This window comes from Catharus ustulatus, chromosome 3, assembly GCF_009819885.2.
Source record: "Catharus ustulatus isolate bCatUst1 chromosome 3, bCatUst1.pri.v2, whole genome shotgun sequence".
Classification (NCBI taxonomy): Eukaryota; Metazoa; Chordata; class Aves; order Passeriformes; family Turdidae; genus Catharus; species Catharus ustulatus.
In genome coordinates, this window is record NC_046223.1 from 61,910,438 (window position 1) to 61,927,548 (window position 17,111).

Consider the following 17,111-nt stretch of genomic DNA (forward strand, 5'->3'; position numbering starts at 1 on the left):
TGGTGGAAATTCTTCCGAACCCCAAGTTAGTGTATTTCAAGTCATGACAGCTTTTAAGCCTTTCTGTCCTTGGTTTTCTGGACATTTTCCCTTGCTCCAATAAATTTTTTCTGGCTTTGCCATTTTCAAGATGTTTTATATTATTTTTGTGAACAAACAGAAGAGGATTTAACACATGCCTTTGGCGTTATTGTGGCACTCACGAGTCCACAGTCTATTATACATGTCCTTATACATGCAGAATTAGATTTTGGTATAACTAGCTAAGTAAGCATATGGCAGAAAGCATAGCTGATATGAATGTTTGTAAAATGCAGGTCAATATGTGATTTTAATCAGAACACACATGATTTACTCTGAAACTATTAAAATTACTTTTTTGGACACTCTCAACTAACTGACTTTGGCTCCTATGTTTATAAGTCTCATAATGTTTCTTGCATATGTCTTCAATTTTTTCCAGGCTTTGGTATGTTTTAAGATGGAAAGAAAGTTGAAGGTTTTTTCTTGCTTCTATAAAGCAAATATTTTCCTGTCTTTTTCAGGTATGATAAAGCATGAAAGTACATGGCCAGCTTTTAACATTCTGAATGTTTAGGTGAAAATAACTTCCTCAACTGGGGCCTGAACAACCACACTTCTAACAGCCTAACAGATGCCTGTTGCAGTCATTAGAGTGTTTCATGTTATGCGTCTCATCCTTGAGGAGCACCTATGAACATGTCTCACTGATTAGATCCTAATTAATAGGGACCATAATTAGCCTTCTTGGGAATGGTTCTAATTAGTGTTCTGAAGGGGTTGGCCCCTCAGCTGAACTCTGGGCTGTTCAACCAAGGATTTTGACATTAAGCAAATGCTTCACACTGGGCAGCAGTACTTTAACTCAGGAAATCCATGCTTTTCAACAGAAAATTCATTGTAATATTTACAAAGACAGTCTACTCTAATAGCCTCTCATATTTCAGACATCATAGCTGAAGCTTGTGAGAGAAAACTTTGGATTTTTTATCCCATCATTTCAGCAAAGAAAAGACTAAAGTTGCTAGTGAGAGAAGCCCTTTCACAGATCAGAAATTGAAGTGGTGGTTTCTTAAATATAATTTGAGGAAAAACTGCCACAGGTTCAGCTTCAATACATTGTCTCTTGGGCCATCTGAAAGAGAAACTAGTTGATACTATGGAACAGAGTGAGAGATTGGCATGGAGAGAAATAAATGGCAGAAGCGCTCATGATAGATGGCTGAGAAGAACGTACCCTAATAGAATTTTATGTATAAAACTGGTTTTATTGTTTTACATACAGCCTGACTGATGGTGCACAGTGCTTTCTGGGCAGGAAGAAGAACACACTGCACCTCTCTGATCTTGCAAAAGACCAAGCTCATGTCAGATTTGTGTTTCCCTGAGCAAGAGCCATGCTTGTTATCAAATTGCCTGTCACTTTTTACAGTGATGTCAGTATTAAAAAAAAATCTTTGCCATTAGAAGACACTGAAATCACTGCTAATTCTATTATCCAGAGATCCAGGTATAGGTACATGATGTTCAAAGACATTTTGGCTTTTTTAGTTAATGTCATCTTTCTTCTAGTTACTACAAATAGAGATTGCAGTGATGCAGTTTATCTGTATTTAAATCCCCTTGAGCCAATAGCTCGACTGAAGGCTGAACTGTGATCTCTTTGTGCATGAAAAAAAGACACTCATTTATTTATATTAATGTCAAGCTTGTCTACTGCACTTTCTTCTTCATTTTAATTGAATGTGTCTGCAATAGCAGGAGGGCATGTGCTTAAATAAGAAGGACTAATTGGAAGAAGCTGTCAGGTTAACAGATATTTAGTTGGATATCTTACACTTCAGTAGAAACTTTTCCTCAGGATAATCTCATACCATTTCTGAGTGCATATGATGGCTGCATGAGGAAGAGGATAGGAAGATACTTGTTAGGGAAATCTGTGAGGCTGCTGTGTAATCACAATGGCCTTTTAATCTAGAATAGATAAAATACTAAATGGATGAGTTCCCTGTAGGTTACTGAGGATTTCACAATTTCTTTTTCATCTTATTTCAGATCATCTTTAGCCCCTCTGCAATGTAGAGAGAGGAGTTGGTTCTTTTCTTGCGTCCCCACTGAAGTAACAGAGGCATAAGAGGCAAGAGATGATAGATTCTCCATCTGTTGTGTCTCACTGCTATGGCTGCAGAGATGAGAAGGCTTGTTTCTACCATCAGCTTACTGAAAGAATATCTAATGTTAGACTGCGTGTGTAAACACAGGGTTAGTATTTAAATTCTGGATGAAGTCCCCGGAGAAGACAATGAGCAGCTCCTAATGTTAATAGGCCCTTATTTAAATTAAACTCAATCATTTTGCCCCCAAAACATGTCTTAAACATGTTTTCCTAATAGCCATGTGGTTTAACCTTTTAGTAGTGGGTATCCAAAGACTTTTCAAGTCTAACCTTGTAAAACTGGGGGCATTGGTGCAAACCTTCAGTCTCCAATGGGATACAGGCTGTATCTAGCACAGGAATCTGTTTCTGCTGGTGCCTGTGCAGAGCCCGTGCTAGGCAGTTCAGCTGGGGTATCCACTGGGACAAATTTGTGTAGTGTCTCAGGAATGGGAGAATAAAAATGACTTGGAGAGGCAGAGGAAGCCGAAGTACTTGCTGCTGACCTTTGAAGAGGATGAGGTGACTGTGCCCTCTTGCTGGAGCCATTAGCCACAGGCATCCCACTCAGAGCCTAAGATGTTGAACAGCATCAGGAGCTGCAGGAGAGTGCTTGAGCCATTCTCAGCAGTGACCCGTCCTTACTTGGTACTTATGTACTGGTTTATATGGTGATACATTTTATTGTCATGTTTGTAAACAGGAAAATAGTTTAACTATTTTCAGCTTTCATTTTACAACAAGCTGCCCTTTGTAACAAGTGAGCCGCCTCCAAGCTCTCTGAATAAGCAGGTGGACTGAGTATGCAGTTTTCCAATGCTTTTACATAAATAAAACTTTTGAGAGAAAACTGTGTTAGTCAGAGCCTTCTGAAATGAACAAAAAGCTTTTCTCCACTGAGGACAGACTACCTGTCTGCACTCACATTCCCAGCCCTTACTGCAGCTGCAGATCACCTAGCTGCATTGCTCTTTTTTTCTCAAAACAGATTGCATGGAAGCCCTCCTCTTCCTAAAGGTTTCTTAGGCACTTCCAATGAAGAAAAACTTCACTACAATATTTATACTAGGAGACTCCTTTTCTGATACTAACATTTACAGTTAGTTTGATAGATGCAATGCATTTGCACTAAAACACTAGCAATATTATCTTTTTTTTTTAAAAAAAAATGCAAATAGCTATTTTATACCATACATAATTCCATCTGGAGATTGTTCCAAATATAAATTCATGTCCCAAAAATGTATCTATGTTTATTTCTCCATAGATCTGGAGGAAAGCATAAGGAAAATCAGTCCAGAAAATCAGCCCAAAGATTACTTTATGTAGCACTGAGATCTATACAACTTTTCCTTAATTTACAGGTAAATTCAAAAGAAAACTGAAAAAGTTGGGAAAATACTTGTTTCAAATGGTTCCATTATGCTATTGCTTGCCATGGTGACCTCCTGGTAGAGTTCATATGCTTACAGAAAATATTCAGTGCTTTATGAAACTGCAGTCACAGTTTAGTATGGTTTAAGACTTTTTGTCTTTGTTTTGACTTGCAATTTTTCAAGATTATATTGTACTGGGAAGAGGTGAACATTTTTCCTCCCATTAAATTATAATGGAATATACCATCAACCTACTGGAAACTTCACCTTCCACCCACTGATTCTCTGAGTTAATTACCAGTATCGTTGATTCCAGCTCTGCAAGTCACACCTGTTGAGCAAGATATGCCAGCAAAGGGTCTTAAAATTAAATATATGCTTAAGCCATCATTCTCCTCCATTTTTAGCATTACACTGGAGAGTGTCTTATGGATTTACACACATTTAAAGGTTTGCTGGGTTGTGAACTTGTGCCCTACTTGGATCACTTAACATTTGAAACAGAAAACACCCATTATCATTTTCAATTCCAAAATCTTGCTGCCTTAGATTTTTTGGGGGGCTTTTTTTTTTTTTTTTTGGCTCTCCTACTGCCGCCAAGATGTTGGTCAGACCGACTATGGAAAATGGTATTTTGAAATTCTGCCACTTGGTGGCACTAAGGAATAACAGAAGTGCCCTTACAAACGACGCTGTAAAACATGGCCAAGTGCCGGGTGATAACCGGGCCCAGTGGTCCTCGGAAAGGAAGACATCAGGAAGGGATTGCTGCCGGCAGAAATCCCAAGGCTGTTTGGCTTGTTGTCGATGTTAGCAGGTTCTCAGGTTTCATCCGCTGGGATGCTGCTCCTGCACTTGGGCGTGCACAGCCGGTGCCTTGGCTCGCCACTGGCTCTGCTGGCAGATGTTCTCTTGCATTTGTTACTTAAGAATCAGCTCTGCCTACCTAGGAGGGATTGTGCTGGTAACTGATGAGAAAGAAGTTGCAAGGCCTTCATTTCCAGTGCCTTAGTTCAGGCAGAGTCAGAGAGTTTCTCTCGGACAAGGAAATGTGCACCATCTCCCTGGGGAGCCCCCACCCAAAGTAAATATTATTGCCTGCTGGCTTAGAAGAGACACAGTAAAGCCATGTAAGGAATAAACTCACTCTAGAGTGTGTGTATGGATGTAAGGGTTTGTGTGTGAGTGTGTATGATTTGACTCACCACCACTTCTAGTACAGAAAATAAAAGAACTGGACCCAGAATTTATTCAGGTTCTTTCTCATCTTGGTTGATAATACCCAGTAAAGGTCAAGTGCCCTAGAAACTGATTTCATTTGTGGTTACATTCCATCTCCCTCCTGCAGCTCTTCTTTCAGACGAGAACTGAAAATTTGTTTTTCTCTTTCCCCCTGCGTAAAGTTTTTCTTGGTGGTGTTATTTATTCAGAATTTTTTACAAGGTCATGTAGGGATAGGAAAAGGGGGAAGGGCTTTAAACTGAAAGAGGAAAGATTTAGATTATATATTAGACAGAAATTTTTCACTGTGATGATGGTCAGGCACTAGAACAGGCTGCCCACAAAAATTGTGTATGCCCCATCCCTGAAAGTGTTCCAGGCAAAGTAGGATGCGACTTTGAACAGCCAGACCAAGTGAAAGGTGTCCTACCCATGGTGATGGGGTAGGAACTAGATGATCTTTAGGATCCCTTCCCACACAAAAAATTCTGTGATTCTGTGATTCTCTGAACTGAGAGCTGTTTCTCTTCTGATGTTTTATTCTATCATTACTCCTTGTATGCGTGTTTGAGTCTGCTGGTTTGGACTGGAATAGAGTCCAGTTTTTATCATAGTCGCTGGTATGAGGCTGTGGTTTGGATTGTGCTGAAAACAATGCTGACAACACTCGTGTATTCTATCTATTGCTGAACAGCACTTGCACACAGCCAAGGCCTTTTCTGCTTCTCAGCTCACCCCTTCAGCAAGCTGTTGTGAGGGGACACATCCATGTTGGGCTGACTCCAACTGACCACAGGGATATTCCATACTGTATGGTGTCATGCTCAGTATGTAGAGCTGGGGGAAGGAAGGAAGGAAGGAAGGAAGGAAGGAAGGAAGGAAGGAAGGAAGGAAGGAAGGAAGGAAGGAAGGAGGGAAGGAAGGAAGGAGGGAAGGAAGGAAGGAAGGAAGGAAGGAAGGAAGGAAGGAAGGAAGGAAGGAAGGAAGGAAGGAAGGAAGGAAGGAAGGAAGGAAGGAAGGAAGGAAGGAAGGAAGGAAGGAAGGAAGGAAGGAAGGAAGGAAGGAAGGAAGGAAGGAAGGAAGGAAGGAAGGAAGGAAGGAAGGAAGGAAGGAAGGAAGGAAGGAAGGAAGGAAGGAAGGAAGGAAGGAAGGAAGGAAGGAAGGAAGGAAGGAAGGAAGGAAGGAAGGAAGGAAGGAAGGAAGGAAGGAAGGAAGGAAGGAAGGAAGGAAGGAAGGAAGGAAGGAAGGAAGGAAGGAAATTCAGAGTGATGGTGTTTATCTTCCCAAGCCACTGTTCTGTGTGATGGAACCCTGCTTTTCTGGAGATGGTTTAACACCCACCTGCCCTTGGGAAGTGGTGAATGGATTACTTCTTTTACTTTGCTTGCTTTGCACGGCTTTTACTTTACCAATTAAACTGTCTTTATCTCAGCTCTTTAGGAGTTTTCTCATTTTTACTCTTCTGATTCTCTCCCCCAAACCACTAGCAGGAAGTGAGCAAGCAGCTGCGTGGTGCTTGGCTGTTGACTGAGATTAAACCACAATGGACTCCCATTAAAACTCCTATTACAGAAGTCAAATTGTGATCATTATTCCCAACCTTCTCAACTGGGAGAAGTTTTTCAGACTGAAAAGACTCTTGGGACAGAAAGGAAGCAGCCATCTGAAAAGCAGTGTTGTTATTTAATTTCCCTGTATTTCTAGAATTACAGCTATGTCTACACAATTAAATAGTGTAGTCAGATAGGATTGCTTTTACAGAGCAAAGGAGCTGGTACTGAGGACTTGCTGTGCAATCCACATAGCTTTTTGGAAGGTTCTAGCTCAGGCTTGGGACTGCCCTGTGGATGAACCACAGGTGGAATCATCTACTGCCTGCCCTCCTGTGTTGCTCAGCAGTGTGAACTGGAGGTTGGCATATGAAGATCCTTGGGACATTTACCACAGATGTGGCCTCTTCCAAGAAGAACAAAACTGTTTTTGTCTTCTGAGACAAGAGCCAAATTCCCAGGCTGTAGGAGATGCAATGGAATTGTGAATTGCTGCTATCCCAGTATATTAGTGAGGATAATGAAATAGGCTGAATGCAAGTCTATTACTGAAAAAATTATTCCTCATCAGTGATTTAAGCTTGGATAACTGGAATTTATCACCAGCACCTAAGTGAGTATCTTGCTGGGTTGTCGTAACCAGTCCTGAAGAATGATGCCCATGTAAAGCATACCAAGTGCTGCTGGCAGTGACCCAGCTCATGTTAGGACACAGATTATTATTTCAAATGTCCTGGAAAACTATTTGGAAATTGGAAGAGCCAAAGATGAGGCTAGAGACTTGACATACTCAAGGAAGGGCAGAGACAGATGCCACAGTGTTAAATGAAAAGAGCTAAGGAGATGCTGGAAGTTGGATGGGAAGTCAAACCAGCGAAATTTGGGATTTTCTTCCATGCTCAGCTTGAAAACTGAGGGAACCTCTACTCTGATAGATAAATGCATGGTCAGGAAAAGCTGTATCTGCACAGAACTGTTTAAGCTCAAAATCAAAGTGATCCAAAAGGGATGGAAGCTCTCCAAGTAGAGGTCCAAATGGGTCTCTGTAGGCACAGCTATTATCATCAGGTGTGCACTACACCTGACAAGCAGGAACTGCAGCTTATAGTTTTTACCATAGAGATGTTTGGGGCCAAACAAAACCAATCAGATCAGATCTCTGTTATTCTCCTAAGAAGCAATAACTGAGCGAAAAACATTCTTTCAAGAGCTCCCCAGGCTAAGTGAGATTTAGTGTAGCTAATCACTTTATTAATTTATTCACCTGTGGCTTTTACATAGCCCACTGTAATTGAAAATACCAATAAAAAATATCATGTCAGAAAGACAGTCATATCTCTGAAATATAGACATAAAATTATGACTCCTGGGTGCATTCCTGGTGTATCAGTGTCTGGCTCCTAAATATTATCAGAACCTCAGTTTTTGAGTTTTACCACAATGGCCTAAATCTCAGTCAGCAGCAAGCCTCAGCTAAGAAACAATTACCTTTATAAAAAGGCCTTTCAGAGATAAAGTTTACTGAGTACTGCTGACACTATGAAAAATAACCAGCATATTATAAAAATAACACTTTTAAAACAAAATCCAGGCAAAAATATCCATTTGGACTATTCACTCAGCAAAATCAAAATTGCTGAAAGGTATTCTGGTAGAATACTCATGCAATAGCAGGTGCACTTGCCCATAAACAAAGGCTAAGGAAATCACTTTTCTAAGCACCACGTCAGTGGGGCAAACTATCTTTAATAGTCAAAAGCAGTAAAACAGCAGGAGGGCTCTCATTAAAATGGCACATTCCTCTTTAAAGTAGATAGCCATCCAAGGTAAGAGTTATTTGTCAGTTATCCTTAAAAAAAATTCTAAAACTTTCTAACATTTGATGTTTACTGAGCATGAAATTTCATCTGACATACTTGGGCCATGACTTTCTCCAGTGACTTGCTTCTTGTTTACATTTGATTTACATCTCATTTACATGGGAAATCAAATGTGTGAACTGCCTTTGTGTAAACTTCAAAACAGGCAGTTCTATGTGTTGGAAGAGTTCATGTTACTGTGTGATCATACAAAAATAGCAAGTTGATCACCAGAAAAAGATGTTTGCTGTACAAACTTCCTTCCTCCTTTTTTTTTAAAGGTGGTGGAAATTGCCTAAAAATGAAAGGAATTACTAAAAATAGACTACAAGGTTACATTCACTCTCCCATAACTCAGACCCATCATTAACCTCAACAAATATCAGCACCAAGGTATCATCACCAGAAACTAGGGGTTGTCACCCTTGCTCCATCACAGCTGTTTGAACAAGAGGTGGGAATAGGCACAGTCCAGAAATGATGGAGCAGTCTCCAGACAGAATTGTTATAGGAAACACAGTAAGATAAGATGCATTTTTTCCAGCTAATTGACAACCATGCAAAGGTTAATGTTAAAATCAACTCTCAGCAAAAGCTATAGGTAATTGCTGTGAACTTGAATGCGTTAATTACATCTCACGTCGTTCTCTACAGAGCATCCAATTAACAGATGAAAGATTAAGAGACTAACATCCTCATCCTGCTCATACCTAAAACTGTATCACAATGTCACTGGTTCCTAGGTATCAGAAGCTTCAATATGAAAGGAATGGAAGGTGACAGGTATGAAAAACTTTAAACTAAGCCACTATTCCAAAGCAGAGATCATTAAATCTGACTTTCATACTAGCAAATCTTCATGAAACCATAATAATACAAAAATTTTTGCAGGGACAGAGAAGAATAATATAATAACTTAAGATTTCACTGTGGAAATATATTGCCACCTGTGTTCCAAATGTTCTTGAAGAGAGAGCAAATAGAGACACAATGACATTTTTTACTATGCAAAAATTAGAGTAATCCCAACTGAAATTGGTTGAAACTGCCTCAGAAAAATCATGCAATACTGAATGACTGGATAAAAAAAAAATAAAAAAGCTAGTTGAAGCATGAAGTGATACAGATGGAAGAGAAAATGCTACATTTGTGATGACAGACTTCATCAACTATTATCAGTCAGGAAAGAGATCTTTTCATCACTGTAGAAGCTTCTGAAAACATCAGATTATAACTTACCAGTAGATGAAAGGACAAACACAGTCCAATTAATTGTTAGGAAGAGAGGCAGAAATAGAAAATATCTCAATGCCAGTACAGAAGTCTCAAGCATTTCTCACATCTTCAGAGTGTTTCTAGTTGTTTCCATTTCTGAGCAGATGAAGAAAAAAAAATAAAGAAGAGTATAATGGTGATTAGAGGTAAGGAATTTCTTCTGTGGATGCCAAGATTTAACCTCTTCATCTTAGAAAGATTCTCTCTGAGAGAGTTGGAGACTTCTTAAACAAGTATGAAGAATGTGATCGAGAAACTATGCACCCTTCATCACAGTATAAAGTTAGAGAGATACTAAGCAAAATAGTTTGGAAGCAAATTTGAAAAAGAAAAGCAAATATTTTCATGCCTTGTTAGCAAATTGCTATACTAATCCATTGGCACAGAAGGATTTGGAGACCAAGAGATTAAATGGGCTTGGAAAAGTGATTAGTTGAAGCGATTGAAGAAAGTTTGTCAAAAGCTGTTAAACTCAGCCCTGAAACTTGCTCCAGTTCCAGAAGCCTCTGAACAGGGGCTAGCAAGGGGCTGGAGTGGATATGTTGCTATGTTTCAGCCTGGACTTGTCATCTCTCTAATCATATGCTGCTTCCTTCACCACCCTCCCTTTGGTACCAACCTATAGACAGACCCTTAACTGAAACACTGTGAACACTCACAGGGTCATGAATCCATATTTTAGCCAAGAACATGCCAATTTTTCACAGAACTGAGAGTAGCCAAGAGTCCTGACCATTGAGGTAATTTCCACTCGCTGGAGGGTGAGTAGCTGGTTTCAAAATTTGTGTTGGTGTTTCTCAGTGGATTTGGGTTTTTTTCATTTTGTTGGGTTGTTGTAAATAATTTTATGCATCTAGCTAGCAAGACAAACAACCTCATTTGTTTATATCTCCTGTAATTACAAGCTGTATTAAATAGGATGCCCTTCACCTAGGATTTTCAAGAATGGAATGTAAATTACTACCTTAGTCCTCAGGTATCTGCCATTTCCAGTAGAATCACAGAATCACTAAGTTGGAAGAGATCTTCAAGATTATTGAGCCCAACCCATCCCTAACATCTCAACTAAATCATGGCACCGAGTTACACATCCAATCTTTTTTTAAACACATCCAGGGATGATGACTCCACCACCTCCCCAGGCAGACAATTCCAGTACTTGATCACTCTTTCCATAAAAAACTTTTTTCTAAGATTCGACCTCTATTTCCCTTGGCACAGCTTAAGGCTGTGTCCTCTCATTCTGTCAGTCACTGCCTGGAGAAAGAGACCAACCCTACCTGACCACAAACACCTTTCAGGGAGCTGTAGGGAGTGACAAGTTCACCCCTGAGTCTCCTTTTCTCCAGGCTGAACAGCCCCAACTCCCTCAGCCGCTCCTCACAGGGTTTGTGTTCCCAGCCCTTCACCAGCCTCGTTGCCTCCTCTGGACATGCTCAAGCACCTCAAGGTCCTTCCCAAACTGAGGGGCCAGAACTGGACACAGCACTCGAGGTGTGGCCTCACCAGTGCTGAGTACAGGGGAAGAATGACCTCCCTGCTCCTGCTGGCCACACTCTTCCTGATCCAGGCCAGGATGCCATTGGCCTTCTTGGCCACCAGGCCACTCTGCTGGCTCATGTTCAGTTGGCTGTACGGTACCCCCAGGTCCCTTCTGCCTGGGCACTGTCCAGCCACACCACCTCCAGCCTGTAGCACTGCAGAGGTAATTGTGGCCAAAATGCCGGACTCGGCACTTGGACTTACTAAACTTCTTCCTACCCTGGACTCTGCCCATCCACCCAACCATTCCAGGTCTCTCTGCAGAGCCCTCCTACCTTCCATACATTTATGAACATCCAAGCTGCTCAGCAGTTCCCTGACTGCCTCCTCCTGGATAACAGGGGGACCCGTTCTGCTCCCTGACACCATCTTCCAACCCAGGACAGCTGTCCTGAGGATGAGCCATCTTCCCATTAAAGACTGAGGCAAAGAAGGCGTTAAGCACCTCTGCCTTCTCCTTATCCACAGTTACTAAGATCCCTCCCTCATACAATAGAAAACAAAGATTGGTCTTACCCTTCCTTTTGCCATTAATACATTTGTACAAACATTCTTTTTAATTTATTGTGGTCTTCAATATTTTTTGCTGTTAAAACCTTAAAATTCCAGTTGAGAGTTACATATCTCTTTTGTAGTGCCCAAGACAACCTTGCTGTTTCTTTAGAATGGAGTTCAATTTTTTATCCCTTGCCCCTTTTTGTAGGTTATGATGCAACTATGTATCTGTCACTGAAGAGACAGGGCACTGTTGATTTCAGCATTGAGATTAAAATACTTAAAGGAGCATGTGTTTTAGACAACTGAGCAATTTAGTATTTGTCCCCCATTTATGGAAGGCTTTCCCCCTCTAACCATAGATAACATTCACATTATATAGTATATTCCAGACTGTTTAAATCAAACTATTTAATTTTACCTAGTGTTATGCTAAATCTGTTGAGTGTAATTATTAGCATAAGATGCAGTAATCTGTGTGTATGTGTATATCATACTGATGAATTATTACAGCTGACATGTTGACCTTTATCTCCGAGCATTGCCAAAACCAATGATTGAACTCTTTGATTTTTAGTGTTCACTGTGTCTCTGTTGGATAGGAACAAAACCCAAACCAGCAGTGTTAGAAGTGCTGACCTTCTGGCTATTTTCAATTTACCTAGTGGCAGAACAGATTAAATATTCAATATAAAAAAATCTCAAATCTCAAATTATGCAAAAACAAGCAAAGAGGTTTGAAGCCTGGATTATCCTTTTCTTTCTTTTATCTGATCTCAAAGGTCTCTTCCAATCTTAATGGTTCCATGATTCTATGATCTCCCCAGTCTCTGTAGATGAAGAAACAAGAAAAGAAAATCAGTCATGATATTGACTTTCTGTCAACCCTACTTCAGGAAAAAACAGGTTCATTTTTTCATCTCCCCATCTCCTGTTTTCCCTCATCTTCACTTCATTTACCACCTCCAGTGGTGCCTAAAGACTGTATTTTCCACACAATAGTTTGTGTGTAGGCCCTTCCCTGTAGTATGGGTTAACAGAAGGAGACCAAAAAGAAAAATTCTATATCCTATAAAAATATGAGACCCTTCTGCAAAACAGAAAAAAGGGTTCAAAACTAGAATCTTGTACCAAAACTCATGTCAGTCTCTAAATTAAAAATGAAAGCAATGGGATAACATAATTTATAGCCTTTTCTTTGTTCCCTTTTGTAATGGACTTGGTGCAAATAATAGGAATTTGTCCTTACTTTCACTGTCTAGGAATATGAGAGAGACTGTTTGAGTTTCCACAATATACTCCAGTGATTGAATCCTGTATCCTTATGCAAGCTACTTTCCTAATGGAGCTGCTAGGAATTTTGCCAAGCTATTGCCTTGAATTAAAATGGTATGTGTGGGAGGACTGTGGAGTGACACCCTGAGCACATTAGGCATGGTAGATACTTATTATGCAGTCAGAAATATTTCATAATGAAATGATATGAATTACAGATTATAGTATTTCCTTCTATACCATTTAAAAAATAAAACCCAAAGAAATTAACTTTAAAGTTGCTTTTCCAGTCTTTGTCCTTCAAATGGGTCTGTGAAGTATTTCTTTCATAATTTGAAGATGTCTTAAGCTGACTGGTTCCCCCCTTTTTATCTCCTGTTGGACATATCTATTTAATGCAAATTCTGGGAATGAGGGAAACACCAGGCATACCAACTTAAAAGAAATCCATGCTCAGCTAATCAGCATATCACTCTGAAAACCCGTGTGGAAGGAGACATTTTTGCCTCACATTAATTCTGGAATGTGCTTGAAAGCTGCTTTTTTCTGAATCTTATTGTTGGAGACACTTATCGTGCTAGAAGGTGACATTGTCTGTGACACAGGCAGAGAGGGAGCCTCACTGCAAAGAAAAGTTGCCATTCTGTTTTATAACAAGTTAGCTGCAGTAGAAAACATGACTTTACATGATTTACAAGCTTCTGTGTAAAACACTGTAGGGTTTCTTCCACTGAACTTCACCAGTGGCTCAACTGACTCTATGGATACAGGAGCAGCACCCTCATGGATCAGTCCCTCAGGTGCCTTCACTGGCTGAGATGGCAAAGTTATATAATGCATGGGAAAAGCATCAGGATGGACTGGTTTGCTGTAGGACATACTTTTAGCTCTTGGCTTTGTATGAGCTATAGGACAGGAAATTCAAGAACAACTTGCTGTTGCATACCCAGCAAGCATGCTACAGGATCCTCTAATGGCATGCAAGGCTACCTTGAGAAAAAGAATTGAAATATCAAATACACAGAACTCCACTGTTTCAAGTAGGATAAAGTAGTGTTTATCCCCATGAGAGCATTGTGCTCTCGTGAGAGAGGTTATTTAATGTCAAGAAGCATAATAAGCACCTCTTGTCTGAATTTGGAGTTATATTGGTGTTTCAGTGCCTCTCAGGTGGAGAGCCCAAGATAAACACTGATTATGAGGTTTGGGAACATGATAGCCATATGAAATGGAAAGAGATTTGATGCTGAGGTGGCCAGAATAGAGGTTTCCTCTGGTTTCCTAGATTCTGTGAAAATCTGCATTCTAATCTGCTGTTGCTTTGGCCACTTGAACACCGTGTCAGCATGTGGCTGCTGAAGATTTGTATGTCTTGTTGTGAAATATGGTTTGCTCCTTCTAACTTTCACAGACAACCAGATAACTGAGATAACCAGTTGTTTCTTTATGAAAGACTAAATCTAAAAATACTAACAAAGTCAGTGAGATTTTTATTTAAATTATTCATTATATAACTCAAAGAAATTGGTCAAAGATATAAACTTTGATAATTTCAAAACAGGTTTATCCATGTAGGCAGACAATTTTGATAGCAAGGGATATAATGAAAGAGGCAAATTTTTGTACTGGTTTTCCTTCTTGTCAGAATTTCTCTTATTTTGCCTGTTTAAAGCTTTGCTTAGATGTACTGTTCCTTCATATGAATCATTGCTAAATTTTGGGTAATCTGAAAGATCATGCTGTTTATATTCGATAAAATGAAGCTGTAGGCCTCCATTGGCACTGAAAATACCAGAACCAGGCTTCTGGCAGCTCATCTCCTCACAGGGCTTCAAAACAGTCTGAGAGGATTAGACTAAGTGAGAGCTTTGGTACTAAATGACCCAGTTTGCCCAAAACAATACGCTGAGTTTCATTTGAAAGGAAGAATTCAATTTCAGGGCATTTCTGTTGACTTCTAAATCTCCTTAGAGCTTGATTTTTTTCTTTTAACCAATAGGTGTAATCTGTTGGCCTGAAGAGATATAGGAGGTAATAACTTGTTTTGAATGGATCTCACTATAGAAACATAAAAAAGAACACAATCTGCTTCATGTTTCAGCTGGGGGTGGACATCTGAAGTAGCCACAGCTGGTAGAGGATGTTTAAAGCACCCTGGATCTTCCTTTGGTTTTTAACTAATTTAATAACGAGCTTCCATGAACAGTGAAGGTTTGGATTAAAGATCTTTAGCTTTGCATAATTTGCAAATATCCTTATTGTATTGTCTTTAGAAAACACCACCCACATAGATTACTGATGATGTTACCATTCTTTTTCTGAGAAGCATGCCAGGACATTATTTTAGTATAAAACAGATGTTTAAGTTGAAGGGTTTTAATCTAGCCTTAATTCTTCAAGGAATAAAAGTGATCATTGCATCTTTCTAAAAGGGAGCTATTTGCACAAAGTTCTAGAAGGGAAATTTACACAACTTATGAAGTAGAAATGCCATCACTGCCAACAGCTTCCATATATTTATTAACAGTTACAGCTAAGGAATAGAATTTTTAGCTGCATTAAGCAATACAAAATTTCTTTAGAGGGAAGAGATACCTCAAAGTAGCTTGGAAGGTGAAATTAAAATTGACTGTCAAGTAGAGCACTACCTCCCCTTTCTACAACTGGCAATATAGGTACTTTCAGCTGATTCTGCTCTAGGATGTATTCATGAGAACTTAACTTGTATATTTTAGAGGGAAACTTGACGTTTTTAAAGGAATTTAGGTCTTCATGTCCTGATGGCTGAGTAGGACAAGACAAACTGTATTTCCTTAGATCCTTTGGCTTTTCTTTAAATTGCAGGTAAAAGTAGGATGAGAGTAGAAGCTGTATAATTAAAACTGGTTTTATAGGGGAAAGAGAAACGAAAAAAATTACAAAGAATAGTGAGGAAAACATGGAATTACCTTCTCTGTATTAGCATGAAGATAAAAGTTTCTGGCAGAATTGTCCATTTCCTACAAAACCTTCTACTCATATTGACATGATTGAAAAATCTCCATTTCTCTTGCTCCAGAGCAACAGACTTCAGGCAGTATGTACCCCAAAGGAAAGAAACAGAATAGTCTTGTACACATTGGTAGAACTTCAGGGGGGAGCAAAAAGACTCTGAACTGAAAACCCTGGTAATTAGGACCAACTGATCAATGACAACACTGGGTTGGTGCCCAGCAGCAGCCTGGAAAGTTACTCAAGTATGAGGAAACACTGCAAAAGATGCAGAGAACAAACAATTCTGTCATTGCAAAAATCAATGGTTCTCTTACATAATGGGTACAGTTTCAAGCATTGGTGGCCTCATCTCTGAGAAGATATGGAAAAAAAATATGAGTTTTGAAGAACGGCCTCAGGCACAGTCAGGAAATAAACATTTTCCCCATGAGTAGTGTTTGAGTTGTTTGGGAAGAAAAGGAGTACAAGTCTGAAGATAACATGACAGAGGTAAAGTTATGAGTGCCATGGGTAAGAATGATTGAGGTAAATTGTTCCCTGTCTTTTCCAGTAGAATTGGGGACCATCATGCAAATCCAGGAAAGATGCTGATTCAAAACCAAAAAATACAAATTTTTTCGTCCGACTGATTTCAACCCTGAAAATGGATGTGTGAAAAAGAAAGTTACAGGCCTCCTTGGGGGTACTGGGCTGGATTCTGCTGGTGACCAACAAAATAAACTACAAAAGGCTCAGGGAAACCTTGGAGGTGAGAGACTGAGGGATGGTTCACCAGCAGTAAAAATAATCCTCAGTGATCAGAAATGATCAATGATCTACTGTGACTATTACTGAAGTTGCATAAAACAAATAAATAAACAAACATTATATCTTATATTAATTATATTATATTATATTATATTATATTATATTATATTATATTATATTATTTAATTCATTTTAGATCTATAGAAAAGGAACCTGTAAGAACCTCAGAGACTGATGTGTCTACCAAATATATGGACTTCTCAAAATCTAATTAATGTGATCTACTCACCATAATGTGTAAGAAGAAGAAGAATGCTTTATTTATTTTTACTTTGTCGTCCTGCGCTCATAAGAATGTCTTTTGTTGGAAGCTTGCTTTCATAATTATGTTTGTTCTTCTTGTGTGGGGCAACTGGATGTTCTGAGAGAAAATCTGGAAATCGTGGATATTGCCAATTATGAAAGAGCTTATTGAACGGAAATTAAAACTCTTTGGGATATGGAAAAAAAGAAGAAAAATTGTAATGAGTCAGTACTCTGCACCAGAAAGAGCTGTGTCGTATGTTGTACTAATTAAATACCAATACAAGTTCTCTGACTG